The sequence below is a fragment of the Equus przewalskii genome, chromosome 22 (genome assembly GCF_037783145.1).
Source record: "Equus przewalskii isolate Varuska chromosome 22, EquPr2, whole genome shotgun sequence".
In the NCBI taxonomy this organism is placed as follows: Eukaryota; Metazoa; Chordata; class Mammalia; order Perissodactyla; family Equidae; genus Equus; species Equus przewalskii.
The window spans coordinates 2,575,197-2,601,989 of NC_091852.1; the positions used below are offsets into that span (position 1 = coordinate 2,575,197).

Below are 26,793 nucleotides of genomic sequence, written 5' to 3' on the forward strand. Positions count from 1 at the left end.
GTGGATTTTCAGCGTAGCCCTGCGTGTCCTTCAGTCCTGGAGCTTTGGGTTGAAAGCTGTGGAGGGCCGGGAACAGTACGATCGAGCTTACTGATTGCTGATCAGTCCACTGTCGGGGTAGGGCGAGGGCAAGAATGCAGAGCTGCGGGCAGACGCGTTATCTCCCAGTTTCTGGGCGGAGCGGCTGGGTGCTGGAGGACCCTGGGGTGGACCGGCCATACCCCGGGGGCTGGACGCGGTGGTCAGCGCCCAAGTCCTGGGAGGGGAGGGGGCCGGCCGGGATGGTGTCCAGAGAAGGCGTGGCGTTTGTAATGCCCGTTTCCTGTCTTCCCCAGGCGGGGATTCTTCCTGCCTCTCGAGCATTTCTCAAAACCAACAAAACGAGTTATTTATAGAAAAACTTGTTTAATAAAAGGAGGAAAGATGGCAAGTAGAAACTGCCTTTACTTTCCCGCCCTCTGTTATGGGTGATTGTGTCTTCCTCGGTATCCAACGTGCTTTTCTTGAGATTTAAGAAATTTGCTTTAATGACTTTCCAATGATTTTTACTTAAATTTACATTTAATGTCAGGATTTAAATGACAGTTTGTGAAAATGTTTTAAATAGAGGAAAAAATATATTTTATACTAAATATTAATGTATATAATTAAGAATTTGAGGAACACAAACCAGAAATGTACGTTTGTCATTTTTTATTTAAAAAATATATTCATTGTAGAAAATAACCTTTCAGAAAAAAATCGTCACCTCATGTCCCTTTCTACACTGCCTTTTTTCTATGCATATTTTGAAGTCTTTTGATAAAAATAGAGTCTCAGTTTATGTGGACTTGTAAACTAATTTCTACTTAAGATTAAATTGATAAACTTTCTAGAAGCACAACTAGACAGAATTTTTTTACTGGGGTAATATGTATATATTGCCGTAAATATCTATTTTAACCATTTTTAAGTGTACAATTCAGTGGACATAAGTATATTCACGTTGTTGTGCATTCATCAGCACTGTCCATCTTCAGAACTTTTTCATCTTCCCAAACTGAAGCTCTGTATCCATTAAATAGTAACTCTGCTTTGCTCCCCGCCAGGCCCTGGCATCCACTCTTCTATCTTCTTTCTCTCTGAATTTGACTACTTTAGCTACCTCAAATAAGAGAAGTCATGTAATATTTGTCCTTTTGTGCCTGGCTATTTTACTTATCGTAATATCTTCAAAGTTCACCCTATGTTGTAGAGTGTGTTAGAATTCCGTTTTTTTTTTTTAAAGGTGACTAATACTCCATTTTATGAATGTACCATGTTTTGTTTCTCCAGTCATTCCTGGATGGTCATATGAGTTATTTCCACGTTGGACTATTTTGAATAATGCTCTGTCAACATTGTTGTATAAATGTTTCAGTTCCTGTTTTCAGTTCTTTTGGGTTTGTACCCAGAAGTGGAGTTCCTGGATATGGTATTTCTATGTTTAATTTTTTTCTGTCTCCCACAGTGGCTGTACCACTTCACATTTCTACCAGCATTGCGCAGGGTCCCCATCGTATATGGTTTGCAGATATCCTCTCCAGTTCTGTGAGGTGCTTCTTCCATTAAGTCTTTTCATGCACAAAACTTTTTACTTTTGATGAAGTCTAATATATCTATTTTTACTTTGATTACCAGTTCTTTTGGTGTCATATCCCAAAAAATTAAATCTGATCATGAGGCTCTTCCCTTGTGTTTTTGTCTAAAGTTTTATAATTTTAGCTCTTATGTTGGGTCTCTCATACATTTTGTGTTGATTTTTGAATTTGGTGTAAGGTAAGAGTCCAACTTCATTCTTTTGCATATGGGTATCCAATTTTTCTAGCATCATTTGTTGAAAAGACCATCCTTTCCGTATTGAATAGTGCTGGCAACCCCATACAATTTTTAAAAATCAATTCATTAAACATTTCATTTTAAGGTCTTCGAGGAAATAGAAGTTCTTTTCTCTCAACTGTAACTAGAGGCTGAAGCTCTTAGGTGATTATAAAAGTATGTTGTATTATAAATGCAGGTTAAAAAAATTTTAATATATCACTGAGTTCAACACGATCAATCAAGAAATCTAAGTACGCATTCCAATATATGACTTTTATAGTTGCCCTGGGAGCACAGCTCCATGAGATTGCACAGGGTGGAACGCTACTGCATTAAGGCCTGCACCCTAGGCGACAGCCTGAGAGGAGGTTCTGTGGCAGGTGCTGCACCAAAGAATGGCATCCTCTTTGTTTCTTGGAATGTGACACAAATGCATTGGAGAAAGCATGGACTCTTTTTATTTCGAATGTGCCCAAACCTAAAATTAGACCAAGGAATATCTAAATGCCAGAGAAATTTGGCAGAAGCCATTTAAGCAAGAAATTCTAACATCTATTTATTCAAAACCTGTTAAATAATGTATTACAAAAAGATGGTATGGCTAACCATTTTGTTCATATTCCTTCTCCACTATCTCCATTTCTTTGCCAAATAACTTAGATGAGTGTTAATTATTAAAATGGTCACATTTTAGTCAAGTGACCAATCCTTAATTAAGCTCTGACCTTGTACTTATTGTGCTTTGCTTGGTGTAATTTAGCAGTTTTTTAGAGACAATCTTCGTATCCCTTTCACAGTTTTCTCAGGCTCAGCTTTTCCATTTTGAAACCTTAGATTACCACAGTAATCTTGATTTTACAGCAAATGGGCACAGAACATGATAGATCTATGCCAATGCAATTATGGCAAGCGTCTTGGTGCAGTAGGTAACAAGGAGCCGACCTGTGGCGCTTCTCCCCACAGTGCTCATCCCCACCCCAAAGTATGTAATCCATTAGCTCTCCTTTGGAGGCCAGAGAATCTCCTCTACAAATCTGACCTGTGTGTTCTGCCATGCGCTTGACATCTCCTCCCAGAGTGGGAGAACACCATCTGGGCACCGGATGCTGTTAATAATAAAATGCATTTAAAAGAAGTAGTTATTTCTTCCTTGGATCAGAACTGCATGTTCTATACTGTACTCTTAAGTGTTTTTTTCATCGGGGCGTGTTAGCAGTGATAACGAACAAAGACCAGATTCCTTATTCAAAGGGTGGTTAGCTCTCAAAAGTTGAAGCTGGTTCCTCAGTGGATCCGTGGATTTGAGGATAAAGTTCAGGTGTGCTTGAGACCACAGCTACAGGTCTGCTTTGAGGACACTGAAACCCAGATAAGGAGGCAGCGACCTTTGGGGTTTGGGGGGACACAAGAAAAAACGAACATAAACCACCAGAGTGGAGTCAGTAACTCAGCAAAAAATCCAGAGTTTATATTGAGAAGACTTCCTTGGTTTGGGGTTTTGAGGGGCTCATAGAGGGAATCGGGGATGCTTGATTATACGGTTCTGTTTCCTTTTCGTGGTCTCAAGTTTTTAAAGAATGTTTTGTGTGTGTGTCTTTAGAATTGGTGAAGGAATGAACCTCACTTTTTTAATCCCTGAGCTTCTCAAACCATGAGTCACTGGAGCATTGTCCTCCAAGGCAGGCTTACAAAGCTGACGGTGAATGGATCACAGGTCAGGTGCAGAGCTTTCGTCTCCGAGAAATGATCAAGCAAGGAAACACCCACAGGCACAGGGTAAAATGCCCTCCTGGAAGCCGCTGGGGCGGGGAGATGTGGAGGCCCAGCTCAGCTCGCAGCATGCCTTCCGTGTGGCTCACTTGTCTTTTCCTCCTTTCAGCACGACTCCAGGAATCCGGCATCGGCACCGAAGTCCAGAGCCTGGCCCTGGACAGCTTTGGTGCTTTCTCTTACGATGGAGTCCGTGCACACATTTCACTTCTCCCGGTGCCCTCCGGCACCGAGAGTCCAGTTTGCCAAGTAAGTGAGGGTGGCTGGGGGTGAGGGACGAGGGCAAAGTCCCCAAAGCTCAGCTTCCTTTTCTAAGCCCTGCTGGCCTGAAGCACATTTAAGTTGCTTCCTCACTTTAGAGAGGAACCTGGCACCACCCTTGATTTTGCATACACCACTGCTGTGACCATCCTCATCTGTAAATGGGGCACATAATAGCACCCATCTTCCAGGTCAGGGGTTCTCAAAGTGAGGTTCCCCCGCTAGTAGCATCAGCATTCCTTCAGAACTTGTTAGAAAGCAAATTCTGGAGCCACACCCCAGGCCCACTGAACAGAAAGTTGGGGGACGGAGGTCAGTAATCTGAGTTGTCACAGCCCCCAGTTGACTCTGATGCACACTCAAGCTTGAGAACCACTCTCATGGGGTTGCTGTGAAGAGTAGATGGAGGAGCGTGTATAACATGCTCGGAACAGTCCCGGCACCTAAGCGTTACTTACCCATTACTATCATCGTCATCATCGCTGGAATCCTTCCGAATAGTGCTGCAGCGTGCAGGAGTACCGGGCACTCGCAGATGGAGATGCCCTTCCTGTGGGACAAACCCCCTGGCACGTATATATGCAAGCTGATGCTCTTAACAGCACAGAGGTCTTCTCTGTCCTCGCCACCTACTATAATGATAGAGGGACTGATTTTTACTCATGCCCTATTTCTTTTTATATATATAGCATTATTTTTATTATAATTTTATTATGATAATTATATATATAATTATATATAATATATATTATTTTAATATAACATAAAATCCACCATTTTTAAGTGAAATATTTCAGTGGTTTTTAGCATATTCACTATGTTATGCAACCATTACCACTGTCTAATTCCAGAACATTTCCATCACCCCAAAAAGAAACTTCATACTTATTAGTTCCTCCTACCCCTACTCCCATAATCTACTTTCTGTCTCTATGGATTTATCTATTCTGGACATTTCATATAAATGGAATCATAAAATATGTGACCTTTTGTGCCTGGCTTCTTTCGCTTAGCATAATGCCTTCAAAGTTTACTTATATCATAGCCTGTATTAGTTCTTCATTCCTCTTTATGGCTGAGTGATATTTCAATGTATGAATATGCCATTTTTTAAATTCATCAATTAATGGATATTTGTTGCTTTCACTTTTTTTTGGCTATTATTAAGGATGCTGCTATGACCATTTGTATACAAGTTTTTACATGAATGTATAGTTTCATTTCTCTTGGATATATACATAGGAATTGGTATGTATAACTTTTTGAGGAAATAGCTGACTGTTTTCCTACCAGCAGCATATGATGATGTTGAATATATTTGCAAGTGCTTATTGGCTATGTGTATACATCCTTTGGAGAAATGTCTATTCAAATCATTTGTCTATTTTTAAGTTGGGTTATTTGTCCTTTTATTGATGAATAGTAAAAGTTCTTTATAGTTCTGGATATTATACATTTATAACATATATGATCTGCAAATATTTTTCTCCACTCTATCAATTGGATTTTTACTCCCTTAATAATTTTCTTTTTTAAAATTGTGGTAAAATACACATAACATAAAATTTGCCATTTTAAGTGTACAGTTCAGTGGAATTAAGTACACTCACATTTTGTGCACCCATCACCGTCATCCATCTCCAGGATTCTTTTCATCTTGCAAAACTAAAACTTTGTACCATTAAATAATAACTCTCCATTCCTTCCTTCCCCCATCCACAGGCAGCCATCATTCTACTTTCTGTGAATATACTAAAAGCCACTGAATCATATGTTTTAATATGATGAGTTTTCTGATATATGAATTATATCTCAATTTAAAGAAAAGAGAGAGAGGGATTGATTGAAATCATTGGACATTCTATGATGTCTCATAACATCACGGTAGTCTGATGGGGTTGACCAGCAATTGTCTGCCCCTCTCCCAAGAGAGCCCTACAGGGAAATTGAGGAAAAAGAGAAATGGTTTGTGGAGAAATGGTAAAAATGAGCAATGAGGTTAAGAGTCATCTTAACCAAGCGTCTCATCCAGTGATTTCCAAGACGCCCAGCATCGTACAAAGGTTTGGTCGAATATTGTTGCGTTTATCCCTGTTGAGCACTCTGCAGATCTGGGCTTTACACCCAACAGGCAACAAAACCTTTCCGTAAGCACAATGGGGAGTTATCACCTCAGAAGTGACAGTTTGATCATTTTATCCAATTGATGAAAGGGGAGAAAATTGGAACTTCTCTAAACTTTCATTTGTTTTTTATCTTTTGGGTTTTCCTTTTGGATTGGAGAAGCAATGAAAATCACTCATGCTTTCTCTTCTTCCTGTTTATTATTTTGATTAAGGTGGAAGAGCATTGATTAAAAAAAATCATGTTTTTGCTGGAAATAATAAACTTTGATAACCAAAATTGCAGAATATCCCAAGGCTTCCATTTAAAAACCTTCCTATGTTACTGCCATGTCTACTTTAAAGTAGTCAGTGGAAAAACGAGAAACCAATAGAAAAACAATTTTTGTACCACTTGACTTCATGGTTTTATCAGCCGACTGCACTGGCTTTGAAAAGTACATGACGCCAATCTCATCTTCGGTAGGCATGAACTTTGGGCAAATAACCTACCCTCTCTAAGCCTTAGTTCCACTTGCTATAACTGTGTACAATACCAATGACCTCATAAGGTGGTGTTAACAATTAAATGATGTAACACTAGTGTTGACAGAACCAGCCATCTCCAGAATTTCTCCCTTGAAAATGGTCACATCCTTGAGAGAAGACATTCAATCCAAAGGCACACTAACAATACAGTGAGTACTGCTGCCATTGCGATATTGTACACTGACCGTGCTTATAGCTTCGACCATTCTTACACATCTAGAATCCTACTGTAAGGCATTAGAGAAGTTTTTAACTTGATTCAGGGAAAGAGCCCTCAATTACCATAAAACCCTGGGAGCTGGCATCCTTCCCATTCAGGATGGTCCTCCGCCAGCTGTCTTCCTTTTTTTACCTTATTGTCCTAGGAAGCTCCCCCTCCCGGGTTCACTCAGACCTATGAATGTATTTGAAACCTCTGAGAAGGTGATAGAATTGTGAAATATGCTTCCAATTCCATCCGAGGAAGAAAGGAAGGTGTGAGACAAAGGGTCTTGAAGAGTTTAGACCCGGTTCACACAGCGCTGGCCTGGAGTGCCAGCCCGAGTCCAGAGTGACATGAGCGACTGGGCCTCACCCTCACCCCAGCCCTTTAGCCAGATCTGCAGGACCGCGTGTTGCCCCATTTCTTGCTTTGTAGGTGGTCTCCACTCTGTTCCTCCTGGGGATGCTGTTTGAGGTGTTGGAGTGGGAAGGGCACGGGGCTTGGGAGAATGACAGGACAACGGCTGGATTCAGGAAATGATGTTTTGCCGTTCATTCAGTCTGCGAGTCCTTGCTGGTCCCTTTTGCGTGGTCCCTGTGCCGAGTCTCGCAGTGAACAAACACTGATGCATCCCCTGCCCTGCCAGAGCTCACACCCGATGGAGCCGCAGGCAGGCATCAAATATTCCCCTTGGATGGTACACAGACGTGCGCTTCCTTTCTTCCCCTTTGACCTAACCATCTTGGCAGTCTCTCATTTCTGGGTCCCCAAGTGGTGAGCTTTCCATGTAGCCATCCCAGCCCCCGGGCGGGGGAGCCTCAGAGAGCACGGCAGCCTCCTCCTCTTCAGATTTCGTCAGGAAAAAGAGAAGTTCTGAACGACGTTAAGTAGAAGACATTCCGACCAAGGCTACCTGGTGCCCGCATCGCGGCTCACCCGCGCCTCCGCGATTCAGCTGTTTCTGCCCTAACCGCAGGGCCCGTCGTCTGCCCCGGGCCTGCGCGGCTCACCTGGTTGTGACCCGGTGTCTGGTCTCAGTCTTCAGGGAGCCGTCTCACTGCACCCTTGACCCTCAGGCTGCCCGCACGCTGAGTCCCTGTGGGGACCTCACTGTCAACCTTTGCAGGTCCCGCTGTGTGGACAGAGAAACAACGCTGACCGTCCCGGCCAGAGAGGACAGCTGGTGGCGGAAGGGTGCAGCCTTTGACATTTTAACCAAAACACTGTCACCGCCTTAGACTTCTTTCTCAGGGGCACAATGTTCATTTTAGCAGAATGGGCACAGAATCCATCCCCTGTCCACCGCCAAAGTATTAGGATCGTAAATGGCATCCAATACTGCAAACTCTTCTATTTTAGCTGCAGCACCATGCATGGACGTCTTTCCCTGTCGGTGCGCACAGCGGAAAGCCGTGGCCGCAGTGGACGTCCGGAGGTGAGCCTGGACGCCACGGGGTCCTGGGGATGGCGCTGGAAGATTCTATAGAAGCATTTCTGTGAGGAGAGAGGGGACGGACGGACAGGAAATGTCCTGAGCTACTTGAGTCCTTCAGCAGTTTCTCTTCAGGCAAGTTTTCTTCTCTTTTAAATATATAACTATAATGTATTTGAATATGTAAATATAACTAAAATTTGTGAGAATGGGGCTGGCTGCCAGGGGCGGGAGTGCGAGGCGAGGGAGGGTTGGGGTCAGTGGGGAAAGGCCAGCACCCTTCCTGGGCCCAGACCCAGGGAGGTGCTTGGGAGCCAGGCGGCTGATCTTGCAGTCACAAGGCGTCTGCTGGCTGCCTCCTTTCAAAGGTCGCACCTTCTGGATTGGGCAGAAGACAGCCGCTCCACTCCAGGTAGTGGCTGTGGGAGGGGCTTCTGGAGGTGCCCCGGCTGAAGGTGTGGGGGGCTTGTTTTCATCGCAAGGCTCTCCTCACCCCCGGTTAGTGGCTGGCTCCTCAGTGGCTCTGCAGCTCTCGTTGCCTCTCCTGGTGTCACCCTGTCTCCAGCTGGGCGTGCAGGGCGTGTGTGGAACTAACCAGCCGGCTTGGGTCAAAGGCCCAGGTTCTGCGGGGCTAGGAGCTTGGCTCTGCACAGCCACCCTGCTTCCTGCTGTGTCCCGCCCCCCCTCCCCCGGCGGACGACGGAGTGGGGAGCTTGCCTTTGGATTTAGTTCCCAAATCACTCATCTCACCAGGGTGAAATTACAATTTAAAAATTTAAAAGAGACTTTTCTAACTTCAAAAAAGAGAGGAAAAAAACCCACCAAGCGTGAGTTACTTATGTGCCCTTAGGCAAGTAATTTGAATTCTCTGTGCTTCCACCATTCCAATAGAAAAATGGAAATAATAATATTTTCCTTATCTACTACATGAGGATGTGTCAAAATCAAAGCACTATATATCTGCAAAATATTTTATGGTGCTTGTGAGTTGTTTGCGCGACATGAGGCACGATGTCGTCACGGTTTCCCTGTGCTGAGAAGGACGGCAGCATACAAAGGAGGCGAAAAAGACACGTGGGCTGGGGGCTGGGATGCGGCTGCGCCACCTCCAGCAAACTGTGTGATTTTGAGTAAGTTGCGTCATCTCTCTCTGGGCCTCTGTTTCCTCATTTACAAAATATAAAACATAAAAGGAAGGCGTTGGACTAGATGGAGTTAACCACTTCTAGATCTTTCAGAGTAGAAAGATCTAGAATTATTAGTTTGCTTAAACCTACAATGAGGCTTTAAAAATCTTCTCTTTATTATTGTCAGCTTTGTTGAGGTATCATTTACATACAATAAAATTCATCAATTTTTTTGTGTGTGTGAGGAAGACTGTCCCTGAGCTAACATCTGCGCCAAGCTTCCTCTATTTTGTGTGTGGGAGACTGCCACAGCATGGCTTGATGAGAGGTGTGTAGGTCTGCACCTGGGATCTAAGCCCATGAACCCCTGGCTGCCGAAGCTGAGCACGTGGTATTAACCACTATGCTACTGGGTGGGCCTCCAAAATTCATCAATTTTAAGTATACAGGTCAGTGAGCTTTGACAAATGCATCCAGTTGTGTAATCACTACCACCACAGTCATGATATAGAAATTTCCATCCCCCTACAAAGTTCTCTCCTGCCCCTTTGTGGTCCATTCCCTCCCTCAAGCCCGGCCCCTGGCCATCACTGATCTGCTTTCTGTCACCATAGCTTTGCCTTTATTAGAATTTCATATAAATGGACTCATACAGTATGTATTCTTTTGTGTCTGGCTTCTTTCACTTAGCACAATACTTTTGAGATTTGTATTGTTGGTTATTAGTGCATTTTGCTATAATTTCATATAGGCTATCTGTATTTCTTCTAAAATAGACTATTTATTGTATCTTTTGTCCATTTTCTATGGAGTAATTGATCTTTTCGTTGTAAATTTATAGAAGTACGCTTTCAAAAAGTCAGTGAATAATATGGAAGTTGATTTTATTTTTGTTAAAACTTCTCGAATGTCTTTTTCCGCCAAATAGCTTCCTTGGAGTGACTGATGCCACTATTTTCTCTCTCTGCCACCCCTTGAGGTGCTTCCTCCCTTCCACCTCCCAGCTTGCTGTGGAGGAGCACACGCTGGCCTGTTGCTCCTACTGCCCAGGTGGGACTGAGGGGTCTTGGGAGGGGAAAGGAGAGGACTCAGCACCTGCTTCCACCCCTGCTCCATGGCATCCATCTCAGTGGGTGGTTTCCCATCTACAGAGTTACAGCCCTGGCCCTGCTCCTTGTCCCTGAGCCTGTGCACCCAGTCCTGGGACCAGAGACCCTGTGTGGCCAAAGCCTGGATTTGCTCTTGTTGCTGCACCAGGTTTGTTTTTGCCTGCCACCTGGAAAGCCAAACACCAAGACGACAAGATTGCAGCAGAGAGAGGCTTTAATCACAAGGCAGCCATGTGAGGAAGCGAGAGCATGAGTTTCAAATCTGCTTCCCCGAAAATAGGGATTCAGGGATATTTATGGGATAGAGAAGTAAGGTGGTCTGAAATGTAGAGATAGATGATTGGAGGTGAGGAGAGGTGAGGTAATTGATGATCTGTGCAAGCATAGGCAGACTCCATGCCTCTTCATAGGATGCATGTTTACAAAATGGTGCATTAGCATGATCTGAGGGTGGATTTTTTAGCCTCTTGACGTCAAAAGGTCACTTACTGAACATCTGCACAGGCCCAGTTGGTGAGTTGGAAGTCTCAATTGGCCTGAAGTACACAGGGGATTCTAATTTCTGAAAAGCAGCTCACATCCCCATTACCATGGTGACCCAGCCTCCAGGGAGATGTTATCTGTAGGAACCTAGTGGGAGTCAGATAGCATATTATTTAAACAACACAGTTAACAATAGATGGGTTAAACAGCTAAAAGCTATAATCAGTAATTGCAAAAAGGAAAAAACTCTTTAGTTCTTAGCTACTTAATCATCAATGGCTAACTGTTTGCCAGTTTCAATCCTCCCTGTTCTTTGGTCGTTCCTCATTCTTGAGGGATTTGGGGCGACGACCGATCTAGCTACTTACTGCTGAATTGGGGTGTAGATCTGGGTTAGAGGAATGAACTGTTTAGCACTCATTTGGAAATATTTTTGTTCCTGGCTTCAGGTTGACATTTTGCATTATTAGAATTTTGTACCATGCTCAACAGTTTTGGAAGATCTCAAGGCACATTTTATAATCAAGTATTGGAACCAGAAGGATAAGAAGTATAGACAACCCAAATTTTAACAGTCTCTGAAAAATAGATCTAATCCCGCTGGGGCCTCCATCTGATCTCCAGGTGGGGGCAGACATCTGGTCTTAGTTCTTGATAAGTCTTTTGTTTTACTGGATATGCATCTGAGACCAGAGCAACACACTGTACCCTGATCTATCAGTTGTCATTGATGAGGATATCAGCATAAACTCTCTGTCCAGGGGTCATCACATTCCTAAGGAACTCAAAGGTATGAAGTTATTGTCTTATCGCAGCTGAGAGGTACCTGCACAAGCAGGGGTCATAAAATCTACAGAGCAGGTGGATCTCCTGGAGGGTGCATATCCAGCTGGGTTAGTTTCTCAGAGATCATTCAAAGTTACAATATGGTTTCTTTTCTAAAATATGGCTTCCCTTATGTCAACCTTGTGTTGAGCTAGTATCAATTCCCCCCCCTTTAGTTTTCATTCCTCAATCTTGAAAGACATCCTGTTGATGAGGGGCATAGGTTGTTCCATCTCATTGAACCAGTCTCTTAGTAAGATGGTGATGCAGGTGGGTTCCCAAAGTTAGGCCTGTATTGTGTAAGCAAGTAAGCAGGTATTTAATAAGAAGCATTTCTAGAGAGACAAAAGGAAAGCAAGGTTAATGGTGGGAGCAAATTATAAACCAGTTTCTGCGCCCAGGAGACAGCCAGTCAAGAAAATTTCTAGACATAAGGGTCAAAGCATCCTTTGAAGTTTGAAATGTCTCTGATGATGTCATTGGGTATTCAACTATCTTACACAGCAACAGACATGAATCTCTCTTAAGTTTTTATCAAGTCCTCCAGCTTCAGTTTGCAAGGCTTCTGGAAAAAGGGCAGGTTCAGTTCTCAATGATTCCAAATGAAAATGATGGGAAAAAATTAAAAATGTTACTTTGGAGACTTGCAGACAGAAATTTCAAGAGACTAGAATAATTCACAATCCAGTCTGGTTAACGGATATGAAACAAAACCTCAAAGACAATTATCAGAACTGGAATCTAATATCCATGAATATGCACTATAGTTTCTATTAAAACATAATTTTTCTATCTAAAATCACCCTCATTTTTTATAAAGGATAGCCAAATTAAAACTAACTTGTTTACAAAATAAGTTTAGTTTCAATAAACTTGGCTCCATTATTTACATAAGTACAGCAAGAATAGTAATTGATTATATAGGTTCTTTCAAATCTGCTTTGCTGGAACTTTTTATGAGGAATCTTAGATTGAACTTTAAAGGCCTCTTGAGGCCAGGAAAGACAAGCCAAGGACTTATCATCAGATTTTTTCTGCAATACCTACAGATTTAGGTGGCTGTCTCTCTTCTTGGGGTCCCTCCAAATATTTCAAGGTTCCAGGTGTCTACCAGATAAGTGACCTTCTTTATTTACCAGATGAGATTACTAGAATCCCTGTAAACAAGGTACCAGGCCAATATTTCCAAGTAGCTTTATTCCAGAAAGTCAACCTTTATTCCTCAAAAGCTGCCTGGTCATATCTGAGTCTGTAGGTTTCCTGCAAATATAACATTCAAGTCAAAGCCTTGGTAATATAACCAATGTTTCTAATTGTATCCTGTTATAAGGAGAACAGATTCTTTTTTCTTTTTTTTTTTTTTTAAAGATTGGCACCTGGGCTAACAACTATTGCCAACCTTTTTTTTTCAAATTGCTTTTTCTCCCCAAATCCCCCCAGTACATAGTTGTATGTTTTAGCTGTGGATCCTTCTAGTTGTGGCATGTGGGACACCACCTCAACATGGCCTGATGAGTGGTGCCATGTCCACACCCAGGATCCAAACCAATAAAACCCTGGACCACCGAAACAGAGCATGCAAACCTAACCACTCGGCCCCAAGGCTGGCCCAGGAGAACAGATTCTTATTGAACTTATGCAAATAACTATATTGCCGTGAAAAAAATGCTCACTTGTTAATAGTTTTCAAATCCTGGAGGGATCAGGTAGGGAGAAAAATAAATGTTTCAATTCTGCTTACAAAGGTCTAATTTACCAAATTGATATGTCATAGTTAGCCTGAAAGGAAAGGGAAAAATATTTCCTTAAATCTGAAAAAACAACACATCAAAAAAGTCAGCAATACCTCAAACAAAAAGTCATATAAATTATAATGATCCTCATCAGTTCATTTAGTCCCATGTAATTGATTCTTGATCTTAATCTCCTGTTAGCAGTTTCATGAGGTCATCAGTTTCTCTGTTAGAGTTTGATAACTTCTTACCCAGTTCAATTTTATAATCTGAAACTTTATAAGAAACCTGTATTCTAGAATAAGTGGCAGAGTCCTTTCCATGAATTTCTCTGAAGACAAAACATATTTTGCAAAAACATCAGAGTAAAACAATAACTGTCTGTAAACAATTAAAGACCCCAAAGTGGAAATTGACAAAGAAGTGTGGTTAATTCTGTGACATATAACACTGTAAAATAATAACCAGAATTATGACTGATAACCAGGACATCCGAATTTCACTTATGTTATACAATTTCAAAACACCTATATCAATAGCATTGACCAACACAATATCATAGGATGCCATGAAACAACACTTAACATCCGTTTAACCATGGTGACAACAGGGATCTTGAAAGCAAACATAGAAAGCTATTTGGCTAAAAAACTTAATAGAGAGACCTCAGTCCTTTTGAACATAAGAAATTATTTTAACAAAACATAGATTTTCTGTCTTTTATGTAGACTTAGTCAAAAAAAAAAGAAAAACCTTTTATAACCTCTTTATCAAGAGCAGACCAAAAGTTCAAGAAAATTATCCTTTTGAGAGAGAAATCCAAATTTTAATTTTTGCACCAGCTCACTTTTGACATTAAAACTCATTTACTTAATTGGATTTACTTTAATCTTAGCCAACTGACCAGGCATAAAACTCCTTTCAGAATTTCTCTTTCACAAACTTTCTATTACTTTCTTTTTATATTCAGAATTTGTCCCATGCTTCCTTTTCTTCTTCTAGTATTTCAGGACAAATTTACCTTTCTTAACCCAACAAACAAAAATACTCCCATGCTTTACACCTTCCTTACTGAAAACACACATTTTACTTTCCTTAAATACAAAGATGTTTGCCTTATTAATTTTTAGTAGCTTTAATTACATATATTAATTAGCATTTTTAGCCCTTACAGATCTTAGTGGAAACTAAAAATTAAGTAATTATGTATTATCTTTTATATTAGCATTCTGTGTTTTGGCAAATTTATAAATACCTTGTGTAATTTCTACAAACATGTTACTTCATAGTCTGATCTTTTGATAAAATACAAGACATGTTTACTAATAGACCCAAACATCTTTTAGTTTCTTTGTAATGGGAAGCCAAAAGTAGATAAATCTAGACATGTCTAACGATAATATTTCAGTATTTCACCTTAATTGGAAAATGACCCAGATACTCAGCGAGTTTTTTTATCATTTAATTTCACTCTGCAAAACTTCAAAGTTTCAAGTTACCAGAAAGATTGTGAAGTTATCTTATTATTATTATTATTATTATAAAGATTTTATTTTTCCTTTTTCTCCCCAAATCCCCCTGGTACACAGTTGTATATTTTTAGTTGTGGGTCTTTCTAGTTGTGGCATGTGGGACGCCACCTCAGGATGGCTTGATGAGCAGTGCCATGTCCTTGACCAGGATTCAAACTGGCGAAACCCTGGGCCACTGAAGCAGAGTGCGAGAACTGAACCACTCAGCCATGGGGCCGGCCCCTGAAGTTATTTTAAATACACATGCCATAACATGTAATTATTGTTAAAAAGCTCACCACTTTTATCTTTTTCACATCTATTTAGTTTACTTATTCCCAATAGATATTTAGATTGCCTACACAACTTCATGAGACATTAGACCAAATCAGTTATCATTCTGAGCTATTATTTTGCTGACAAGTTTGTCACAGGTATAACATGGGCTTATTTGACTAGTAAACCCAGGCTGTATGTCTGCATCATATCCAATGCTGATGACTCTGAGGACATATCTATTTTAATCAAACCAATAATCTTATATAAATTTTAAGTTATCAAAGATTAATTTATATCATGTTAATTTGAAAGACATTTGGGTTAGTTTCTATTATGTTTATAGTTTATGTAAGCACGTACTTTTAGCCAATTGAATAGAGCTCTTTAGAAATAATACCATCCAGAGGTAAAATATCACACATATATAACATACATATAGACACATACATAGTTTCCACACTTATTGTTTTAAAATTACTGCTGCGAATCAGGTACAGTAAACACTAGTTATGAATCCAAATTTTGTTTTAAGCCTATATACTAATATTTGTAGAGAAGACACTCAAGATGCTAGATTTTTGGAGAGGGCGTTCTTATGCCTGTCTTTTCCTTTTTGCTTTTTTTTTTCCCCTTCAGTCCTAGGAATTAGTGATGGGCTAGATAGTCCCCAGAGGATTTGCAAGCTCTTTGAGATAAGGGAAATGAGTGGAACCTGAACTGCCTCTAGAGCTGAATTTCCAGCCTTACAAGGATTTTCTAAGGACAGTTGCTCTCGATTTCTCCAAAATTGGGTTGTAACTCAAATGACATTACCAATTGTTCCAACTACATCATAAAGGCATAGAGAAACCACTCAAGTTTTCTCCAAGATGGAGTTTCTGGGGGCAAAACTCATCAAAAATCAAAAGTGCACCCAAGAAGTAAGTCTCCAGGGATGCTTGGGGTGTTCCCCATGGTGGTAAAGCTGGTGTCTGACTGACAGAGGGCCAGAGAAGGGTGCAGAGCCAGCTGCAGGTGTCAATATAGTTATAAGATTTAGTCAAGTCCCATTCAGCCCAGGCACTTAGTCCCTGAGCCAACATAAGGCAAGCCAGGGGGGCAGGAGGCAAAGGCCTGGAGCTGGCTGGGGACCAGGGCTCCAAACACCAGGGTTGAGAGTTAAGTCCCTGGCAGAAAGTTTTTGAGTTTGGATTTTACAGAAGGTCTAGGTTCTGCTCAGGTCCAGCACGAACTTAACCTCAACTTGGTGACAACAGAGGAGGTGATGAATGACAGACAAAGAAGGGAAAGAGGTGATCAGGCCTCGCCCTCCTGGCCTCTTCCCAAGGGTTGTCAAGATAAGGGTCACACAAACAACAGTTCCAGGGCAGGACAGTTTACAGAATAAATTACAGGTGTCCTGTCCCCATAACTGACTCAGTAGGCACCTAAAATACTCAACAAGTTCTTGACAGGAGACAAAACAGGGTTCCAGATGTCAGTCAAATGACTGACCGAGGGGCCAAGCTGGAATCACTCCAGGCCCAAAAACCAGAGGAGAGCTCCTGAGGGTGGAACACTGACTCTCAGAACCGGGGCAGAGGAGAGCTCCCCGGAGTGGGGCTTGGGGTGTGGAGCTCTCATTAGCATCTGTAAGACCACGAGAGGAAGCTGACACTCAAATTTGATTCAGTTTTTAAGACTAATCATTGCAAGAGCTCTCCGATTGTGGCCATGTGGTGCTACAGTAAAACACCACCTTTTTCTTTCCTGTGCACTCGTAACTGAAAGTTGCCCAGTTTTGAAGAATGCAGCCTAGGGGACTTCAGGTGGGAATCGAATTAGCATTACCCATTGTTTCAGAATTTAGACACAGCCGGTCAAAGTATACTTACGCTGCAGCTAGAACCAGATCTGAAAACCAAACCAAACCAAGCCAAGCCAAGAGCACTTCTGTGAGCGGATCACCTACTTCTTCCTTAATATCAAGTGTCTCTGAAACCAAGACCCTCACAATGAAGGCCAGACCAAGGCTTCCTTTGTGGGAAATTGCGGAGGGTGACCTCTACCAAACCAAGGCTTCCTTTCAGAAGTCAGACCAAAGGAGGAAGAAAGAAGAATGCGGTCACTTGTACTGAGGTTACTCACCAAAAAGACATCTTCCAAACCAAGAAACCGTCTGTCTACTGAAAGTGAAAATATGCACCAAGGAGTCGGCAGGGCCAAGCCAGGAGAGAATCCTGAACAGTCCCGGGAGAAATGCTCCTGGCAGCTGCTGGACTCGTCCACACTGGCAAGGGGCTGATGAAGCCCAGGCAAAAATGTCCATCTGGACTTAGCTCTTGGCTGGCTTGCCAAATTGTTACCACACCAGGTTCACTTTTGCCCACTGCCCAGAAAACCAAATACTGAGACAATGGGATGGCAGCAGAGAGAGGGTTTAATCACAAGGCAGCCATGTGAGGAAGCGAGGGCATGAGTCTCAAACCTGCTTCCCCGAAAATAGGGACTCAGGGATATTTATGGCATACGGGCAAGTGGTCCGAAATGTGGAGGTAGGTGATTGGAGGTGAGGAGAGGTGAGGTAATTGATGATCTGTGCAAGCATAGTCAGACTCCATGCCTCTTCATAGGACCCATGTTCACAAAATGGCAGCGTTAGCATGATCTGAGGGTGGAGTTTTTAGTCTGTTGATGTCAAAAGGTCGCCTATCGGACACCTCTGCGGGTCCAGTTGATGAGTTGGTGGTCTCAACCAGCCTGAAGTGCACAGGGGATTCTAATTCCTGAAAACAGCTCCCACACCCATTACCATGGAGACCCAGGCTCCAGGAGATGTTATCTATAGGAGCCTAGTGGGAGTCAGATAGCTATGGCCTAAGCAGCATCGTCAACAATGGGTGGGTTAAACAGCTAAAGCTATAATCAGTAATTGCCAAAAGGAAAAAAAACTTTAGTTCCTAGCTACTTAATCATCAATGGATAACTCTCTGCTGGTTTCACTCTGACCTGCAGCCAAGCCTTCTGTCTGTCCTGTGCACTAGGATGTACCAAGGGGCAGAGGAGGGACCGTTGCCCTCATCACATTCTGCCTCATTACCCACCATAAACACTCAGAATACCTCCACAGGGCTGGGTGTTCTCAGCAGTGCCACGTCCAAATCCTTAGTGAACAGGGACCGACCGGCAGGTCTGCGGGGCTGGGGGAACAAAGGGTGATGGGAAACCTACTCGGACAGACAAGGTCACTTCAGCTTCGAGGCCGCCTGGATGCCACCCTCTTTCTCCCCTTTCCCGGGCTGCACCATCGTGCTGCGGTGCTGGGAAGAGCCCTCCGTCACCCTGCCCCGCCCTGGGCAGCTGGGCGAGGGCAAGCCCTGACGCACCACCCTGGGCAGATGTGCACCTGGCTTCCTGGGAGATCTTGCAGCCCACGGGGGTTCGGTTCTGTTGGGTGCCATCCGCGTGGCACCACTTCAGGTGCACCCCCAGGTGAGTGGGCTGTCCTGCACCAGCCTCAGTGCCTCACCACCAAGCACCTGGTTCCTGGCGGAAAATACCTGTTTTCTCATCAGCCGATTGGCCAGGCACTAACGGCACACATCCTGCTTATAAACTGGGGTGATCCCGTTTAAATCTCTGAGAAAGCTTGAGAGTGCTTCTCAGACAGGCACAAGGAGTTTCTTGTTCACTTTGTCTTTTTATTCTGCCTCTATCTAGTGCAAGATGGAACTGAAAAGGACATAAAGCAGCAAGGAGTAATCAAAATTAGAATGGTGACAATGACGAAAAAACAGTCTTGGTGCAATTCCAGTGCCCACCTAAAAATCTCTTTTATTAAAGGCTATTAACTGGAAAATATTTGGGGCCGGCCCAGTGGCACAGTGGTTAAGTTTGCACATTGCGCATCAGCAGCCCCGGGTTCGCTGGTTCAGATGCCAGGTGCGGACATGGCACTGCTTGGCACACCATGCTGTGGTAGGTGTCCCACATATAAAGTAGAGGAAGATGGGCCCGGATGTTAGCTCAGGGCCAATCTTCCTCAGCAAAAAGAGGAGGATTGGCAGCAGTTAGCTCAGGGCTAATCGTCCTCAAAAACAAAACAAAACAAAACAAATTCCTTCCAAAGGTCTTGCTTAATTCAGAAAGTATTTATTCGAGAATTTGATGTACAGGCAATACCCACTTATTTCCTATGAGCCACATTACCAAATTGGTGAGATGAACCATAAAGTATAGTGGTAAGTAGGCATATGTGTTAAAAGCCAAGATGCGGTTAGTTAACATTATTAAATTATGCTCCCACACAGATAAATTAGTCATAAATGTCCTAGGACGATAGCCACAGAACCTAAATACAATCCCTTGTCTCATATGTTTGACCTGTCGTGACAGAGATGATATCACGTTTTAAATTACAGATAACTTTTCTTGCCTTAGAAGAATTTAGGAGGTCATTTGAGGGGTTCTAAGATGGCTCAGATTTTCTTAAAAAGTGCGTGAGATGACAATGAGATGATATTTGATGTCCACAGGAATGGGTACAAATAAAAAGGTGTGCAATACTAAGTGTTGGTGAGGATGCGGGACAACAGGAACTCTCACGTTACTAGTGGGAGCGTAAAATGGCAAAGCCACTCTGGAGAGGTGTTCACCAGTTTCTTATAACGTTAACCATCCACCTACCCACTGACTTGGCAATTCCAGTTAGAGGTGTATACCCGAGTGAAAAGGTTCAGAGCAGCTTTACTCAAACCAGCTTCCAACTGGAAACAGATGAGTCAGGTGTGTGTCCACTGGAGAAGGGATAGACACACCGTAGTGTATTCATAGTCAACAATTAGAAGAGAAAAACTCTCTACATGCCACAACGTGGATGTACCTCGAAAACACTATGTCAAGCAAAAGAAGCCACATATGAGAAAGAACATATTATATAATTCTATTATACGAAATTCAAGAACAGGCAAAACTAATCTTTGGTGATAGGTATCAGAATGGTGGTTACCCTGAGGGAAAGTATTGACTGGAGAGGCACACGAGGAACTTTCTAGAATGATGGGAATTTCTCTATCTTGATCGGGAGGATAGTTCCATGGGTGTATACATCTGTTAAACTTAATGGGCTATACACTTAAGACCTGTTAATTCTACTCTATGCAAATTCTACCTACCTCCTAGAAACTCTGTTACCACAAAAATGTCAAAGATCAAGGCAAAAAGAAAGTTACATGTTAAAAAATAGAAATCTGTATCAGGATATTGAGCAGATATTTTTCCTTTTCTCTGAAGAAAAAAAAAAAAACCTGTAGAAAGTAGCCAAGGATGGTTCTGTTGACCCTAGAGCTGTGCCCAAAGTAAGTCTCCTAGATATCCGTGCCTGCGGACGCTGGTGGAGACAGGCGACCGCAGGCGCGCCCTCTGAGACGCGGCGGGAAGGGAAGGCGCCGCCCGGGCCTGCAGCCGGGGGCCCCCGCCGGGTCCTCCCGCGGCCCGGGCAGCGGCTGCAGCGCCGCGAGGCCTCTGCGCCCAGGGCGAGCCGCCCAGGAGCCTGCTCACCGATGGGGCCTGCCTCTTCTGTGAATCACTCTAAAATGCTCAGCGGACACAGGATTTAAATAGCATTCTTTCATCTTTAATGCTTCAGGAGAACAATGTGTTACTGATTTCACGTTTTACTCCTAAAACAATAAAAATTTCCCCAAGTGCTTAGTCGGCATTCAGGTCTTTCCCTCTCGAGTGGAGTGAACGCGCCTGTTCCAGCTCCTTCTGGCGGAAGCAGCAGCGTGGTCACCGGCCTACGAATCGCATTGGAAACGCTTCGCCTTCCCGGTCCTGCGTTGCCCACATCTCTTTTATGGATTTGCTGGACCAATGTGGCTGAGCAAATGCTATCTTCTGGTCACTCTCCTGGGATCTGATGTGCCCGTTATCACTTCTGTCATTTAGTCTCTATTCTAAAACAACATCAAATGAGAGGGAAGCACCAGCTGCACAGCTTTCTCCGGCCACTGTTGGCGCATTGAAAAAGCGTGGGCAAGGGCTGGTTCCCAGAGTCTTAGATCTTTCGGAATGAAGGGTACAGGACTGGGACAAGAAATTCCTTTTGAATTAGGAGCATCGGAGAAGAGATCAAGTACCTTGAACTAAACACCTTAGCAATTTAAATTAAATCATTATTTGACCAACTAAGAAAGCTCAAAGACTTCACCTCCAATTAATCTATTCTCAATTTTGTCCAAGACATTTATGTTAAGAAAAGATAGTTTTCTATGGCACATTGTTTGCCAGTGTTTACACACCTGCTTTAAAATAGCCAAAATACTTGTGTCTTGTGACACATTCCGTTCTTAGTCGTGAGTTGTGGTTGATTATATAAGTACATTTAAACACCTTGGTACAAGAAAATCAAACACAAAACCTAAAAAGGGTAACTAAATTTGAGTGATCTAAATTTGGGCGAACTTTGATTTCAACTCTAAATGGAACACAATTTCCAGTGTAGACATTTTCTTTGGGCCATTCAGCACAGTGTGTCTCCTCAGGTGTCTGCCTCTCGCTGGCCGCCTGGGTTGTCAGGCAGCTCCCAGGACAGCTGACCACAGACTGGAAACATTGCTCAAGGTTTGGGATTCTTAAGAAGAAGAATTCAAAAGTTCCCACTTTATTTTTTATGCAATATCCATTATAGTTTCCAAATATTTTACATCTTCTGAGTAGCACTGGAAAGATCCGCTAATGGAAGAAAAAAAAAAAGTCCTTTCCAGGCAATTTAACGGGAAGTAGAAGAAATGTCCCCTATGACCACTTGCAACGTGACCATAGCAGACAGCTCTCCTCCAACCTCTATGAGATGTAGGCACGAGATGTTTTATTTCGACCGCGTAAGGTCATAGCAGCTGTTTTCTGACGAAGTGTCCACGGCTGTGGAGCTACTGGTGTTTCACAGTGTCATCGCGGGGCTCGGTTTTCTTTTATCCTGTTGCGCGGTGCCCCGCCGCCATCGTCGTCCTCTCCTGCCTCTCCCCGCGCCCGCAGGGCTGGTCCTCGCAGGCCTCTCCCGGGTCCGTGAGCGCTGCCCTCGGGCCTGCCGCGCTGACGGCGGGAGGGCGCTCTGCGGAGCGCCGCCTTCCTCGTGCCTTTGCCCAGCCTGTTCCTCCCGCCTGCCGTGCCCTTCCTCCGCGTGCCGCCTCGTTAAACGCCTGGAGAACGCTGCTCTTCGTCGAGCCCCCTGTCCAATCCCAGTAAGAGGATTTCCTCTCCCTGCTTCCCCGACCCCCTCCCTGAAACTGTCGGAGTGCCTTTTCAGTGCTTTGTAGTTTGGGGCAATTCTTGCTAGGCTGAGCTCCTCAAAGTCGCGTTCATGTCACATACACTGTTGAATCCGTCGTCCCAGTGACCCGGTCAGTAGGTGCTTGATTCATAAGCAAGTGCGTGCTGCAGGGTCGTGAGGACCTCCAATTGCCCTAGATTTAACATTGTTTGGCCGGCAAAGTACATCCATGCATAAAGTTGCTCTCATTGTGGTCATTTTAAAAATGAGAAAAGGAGGGGGCCGGCCCCACGGTCCAGTGGTTAAGTTTGCACGCTCTGCTTTGGCTACCTGGAAATCACGGGTCTGGATCCTGTGCGCAGACCTATACACAGCTCATCAAGCCATGCTGTGGCAGCATCCCACACAGACGAACTAGAATGACCTACAAGTAGAATATACAACTGAGTAATGGGGCATTGGGGAGAAAAAAACTAAAAAGAGGAAGATTGGAAAGAGAAGTTAGCTCAGGACCAATATTCCTCACCAAAAAAAAAAAAAGAAAAAAGAAAGAAACGTAGCTACATTGGGAAAAAAATGAGAAAATGAAACTGAAATATTCACATTTATGTCTACATTTCTTCTGGTTCTTTTCCAGCTAATAATCTGTGGTAATTTAACCAGGGCAGATGAAGTTTTCTTCTATACTATACATGAAGAAAGAGTTTCATTCACAAATTAACAGTCAAACAAGTGCAAGAAATGTCTGAATTATTTAGAAGAAAACATGCTTATGACATGTTAGCATTGTTATTGTCTGCATTCAAATGACCAGAAAATTACAAGAATATCATCTACTTATTAAAATAATCTCTCTACTTGGGTTCACCTTATTAGCAACAAGAACGAGGTACTTGGAACTTTTGATTCAGATATTCCACAATTCAGGAAATCATCGTCATCATCATCATCCCCTCGGTAGCATTTGTCACAACTTATGATGTGTTAGGCAGTGTTGAATTATTAAGATACGTCACTGCATTTGCTTTTCACCGTAACTGCTCCCCGCGTGAGTGTGGACACTTGCTGCCCTTCCCAGTGGCCTGGGGTTGGAGTTGGGGTACTGTAATTTAGTCTATAGAAAGAGTAAGAAAACTGACTAGATGCGAAACCTGAGTAATTAACAGCTGGAGTGGTTGTAAGATCTCTTTGACTAGCAAATGCCAGATAATCCAAAGCAAAAGAATTAAGTCTTCTAAAAAGAAATTCTTGTTTAGGAATTGGGATGTTCACAGGGTTGAGGGCAAGGTTGGCGTAACGAATATCAGGATTGAAACTACCAGAATCCAGGGCAACTCTGGCATCTGTGCAGCAGAAACTACTCGGCCATGTCGTCAGGGCTCAGCTGTGGGAATGAATGAAGTCCAAACCATTTCTTCCACCCTTTCACTCTGCTAGAGATTCAAAAGCCTGGAGACAACGTCTGCCAACATCTCCTTGTTTGTGTGGAGGACGGCAGGGCACGTCGACCACAGCCCCGCCAAGACTGCATACAGTGGGGAAGAAGCGAGATTGCTCCGACCAAGACCAGAGGAAGGGGGCTCGTGGCTAAGGAATAACCCCTGTTCACCACAGCAGCTCCCTTAGCTTCCCAACACACAGATAAGCTTTTTTTAAACTGAACTTCTCATTTGGAGATATAGATGCACAGGCAGTTGTAAGAAATAATACAGAGAAAGCCCATGTACCTTTTACCCAGTTTCCCCTAATGGTAACATCTTGCGTAACCATAGTCCGATACATCACAAGCAGGAAATTGACAAACCACTGGCCTCACTCGGATCTACCATTTCCACATCAACTTATTTGCGTGTGTGTGTGAGTGTGTGCTTAGTTCTACACAGTTTTATCACATGTGTAGGTTCATCTACTCACGACCACAGTCAAGATTTAGAACAATTTCCTCTCCACAAGGACCCCTCATGCTTCCTTTTTATAGCTACAGCACCTCCCTCCCACCTCTCCACCCCCCACCCCCCACCCCTAGGGCCCTCCTAACCTCTGGCAACCACTCATCTGTCCTGCATTTCCATAGTTTTGTCATTTCAAGAATGGTGTAGAAATGGAATCATACACTATGTATCCTTTTGGGATTTGCTTTTTTCACTCATCAAAATTCCCTTGAGATTCATCCAAATTGTTATGTGTATGAATAACTCGTTCCTTTTCATTGCTGAGTAGTATGCCTTGGCGTGGATGGACCATAATTTGTTTAACCATTCACTTGTCGAAAACATTTGGGTTGTTTTCAGTTTTGGGCTATTTGAATAAAGCTGCAATGAACATTTGCACACATGATTATGCATGAATATAGGTTTTTACTGGGATAAATGCTCAAGAGTGCAATTGCCGGGTCATATGGTAATTGGATATTTATTTTATAAGAAATTGCTTGGGAGGTAGGGGAAGTGAATGAAGTGGTCAGAGGTACAAACTTTTAGTTATAAGATAAATAGTTTCTGGGATGTAATGTACAGCATAGTGAGTGTGGTTAACAATTCTGTATTTTATATTTGAAAGTTGCTAAGAGAATAAATCTTAAAAGCTCCCAACACAGGGGCTGGCCCGGTGGCGCAGTGGTTTAACACACATGTTCCGCTTCGGTGACTGGGGGTTCGCCGGTTTGGATCCCGGTGTGGATATGGCACCGCTTGGCACGCCAAGCTGTGGTAGGCATCCCACATATAAAGTAGAGGAAGTTGGGCACAGATGTTAGCTCAGGGTCAGTCTTCCTCAGCAAAAAGAGGAGGATTGGCAGCAGTTAGCTCAGGGCTAAACTTCCTCAAAAAATAAATAAATAAAATAAAATAAAATTTCCCACTGCGTTTCTATGATATATATCCAAAAGCTATATAATGTTATAATCCAGTGTTACTGCAATTAAAAATAAATAAATAAAATTTTAAAAAATAAAATAAATCCTGAAAATACTAAAAAAAAGTTCCCAACACCAGGGAAAAAACTGTGACTACATGAGGTGATGAATGTTAACTACATTTATGTGGTAATCATTTTGCAATATATGCATATATCAAATCATTATGATGAACATGTTAAACTAATACAATGTTATATGTCAATTATATCTCAATAAAACTGGAAAAAAAAAAGACACTGCTACACCATATTCCAGGACAGCCGTACCATTTTACATTCCCACTAGCAATGGATGAGTGATCCAGTTCTCCACATCTTCACCAGCATTTGGTATTGTCACTACTTTTTATTTTAGCCAGTCTAATCGGTGTGGAGTGAGGTATCATTGTGGCTTTAATTTGCATTTTTCTAATGACTAACGGTGTTGAAAATCTTTTCCTGTGCTAATTTGCTGTCCGGTAGCCTCCTTGGTGAGGATAAGAAGCTTTTGAGCGCCCCTCCTTCATATGCATAATGCACCGATGTCAGGAGCTAACTGAGTGTCAAATGAAATGGCTGCGGTTGTTGTGTTCCCTTGAGGGCTCCTCCGTAGACAGCCGTGCCGAAAATGGCTCATTTCTGCTCTATGCCAGTGAACACTGCATGTGCAACAGCGCCATCTGATAGAGAAACGTCGCAGAGGGTCTTCTTTTTTCTCTCTTCGCGTGATCTTTGTCCTGACCTGTGTGGCTGCATCAGTGAGGTTCTCCGTGTGAGTGTAGGGGGTGCTGTCTGCCGCAGGCAGGCTCTCTCAGCGCCTCTGCAGCTTTAGGCTCTTCTTTGCCTTTAGAGACAGGATGCACTGAGGTTGCGTGAAAACGCCTTAGGGGTTTTTTTAAAACATACACCCAGCTGCATTACTAGAAAGCCACTTGGCTTTATTTAAAGCAACAAGAAAGTGTTCAGGGCTCCATGTCAACATTTAACACAATTTTCTAATGGAAAATGCACCAAGGCCAGTGGACTGCTCTTCCAATAAAGTCTAGTTTTCAGATCTCATTGTCATGGGTTTCATCCACGCTTTATTCATTTTTGGCTGCTCATGCAACGTCGTCAACTCACAGATTCAGTGTGTTATATCAGCACATATGAGCTCACACTCTATAATAAAACTTGAGTCTTTGCAGTATCTAGATAGACGGTTAGAACTTGATGTGGTAAGATGCTAAATGACATCTTCCTTGTTTCCCCCCACTCTAAACAAAGCCCATGGTGGGAGTCCAGAGAACTTCCAGCTATAGAGCTGTGACTTTTTCCTGGGCTGGCCATCTCAGCGGGACTTGAACGACCCAAATCCCCGTTACTGGTTGACTATGACTATTGAACCCAACACACCAAACTGCCTGAAAACAGCCACATTCACT

General features: G+C 43.0%; 1 long non-coding RNA gene across 1 annotated transcript; it reads left to right on the forward strand.

Annotated features, from left to right (window-relative positions):
- Positions 1-3,439: 3,439 nt before the first annotated feature.
- Positions 3,440-25,068, forward strand: LOC139078793 (uncharacterized). The gene is made up of 4 exons (XR_011531909.1): positions 3,440-3,615; positions 3,719-3,858; positions 8,083-8,290; positions 23,912-25,068. It is a non-coding gene; the product is annotated as an uncharacterized lncRNA (long non-coding RNA).
- Positions 25,069-26,793: the final 1,725 nt, after the last annotated feature.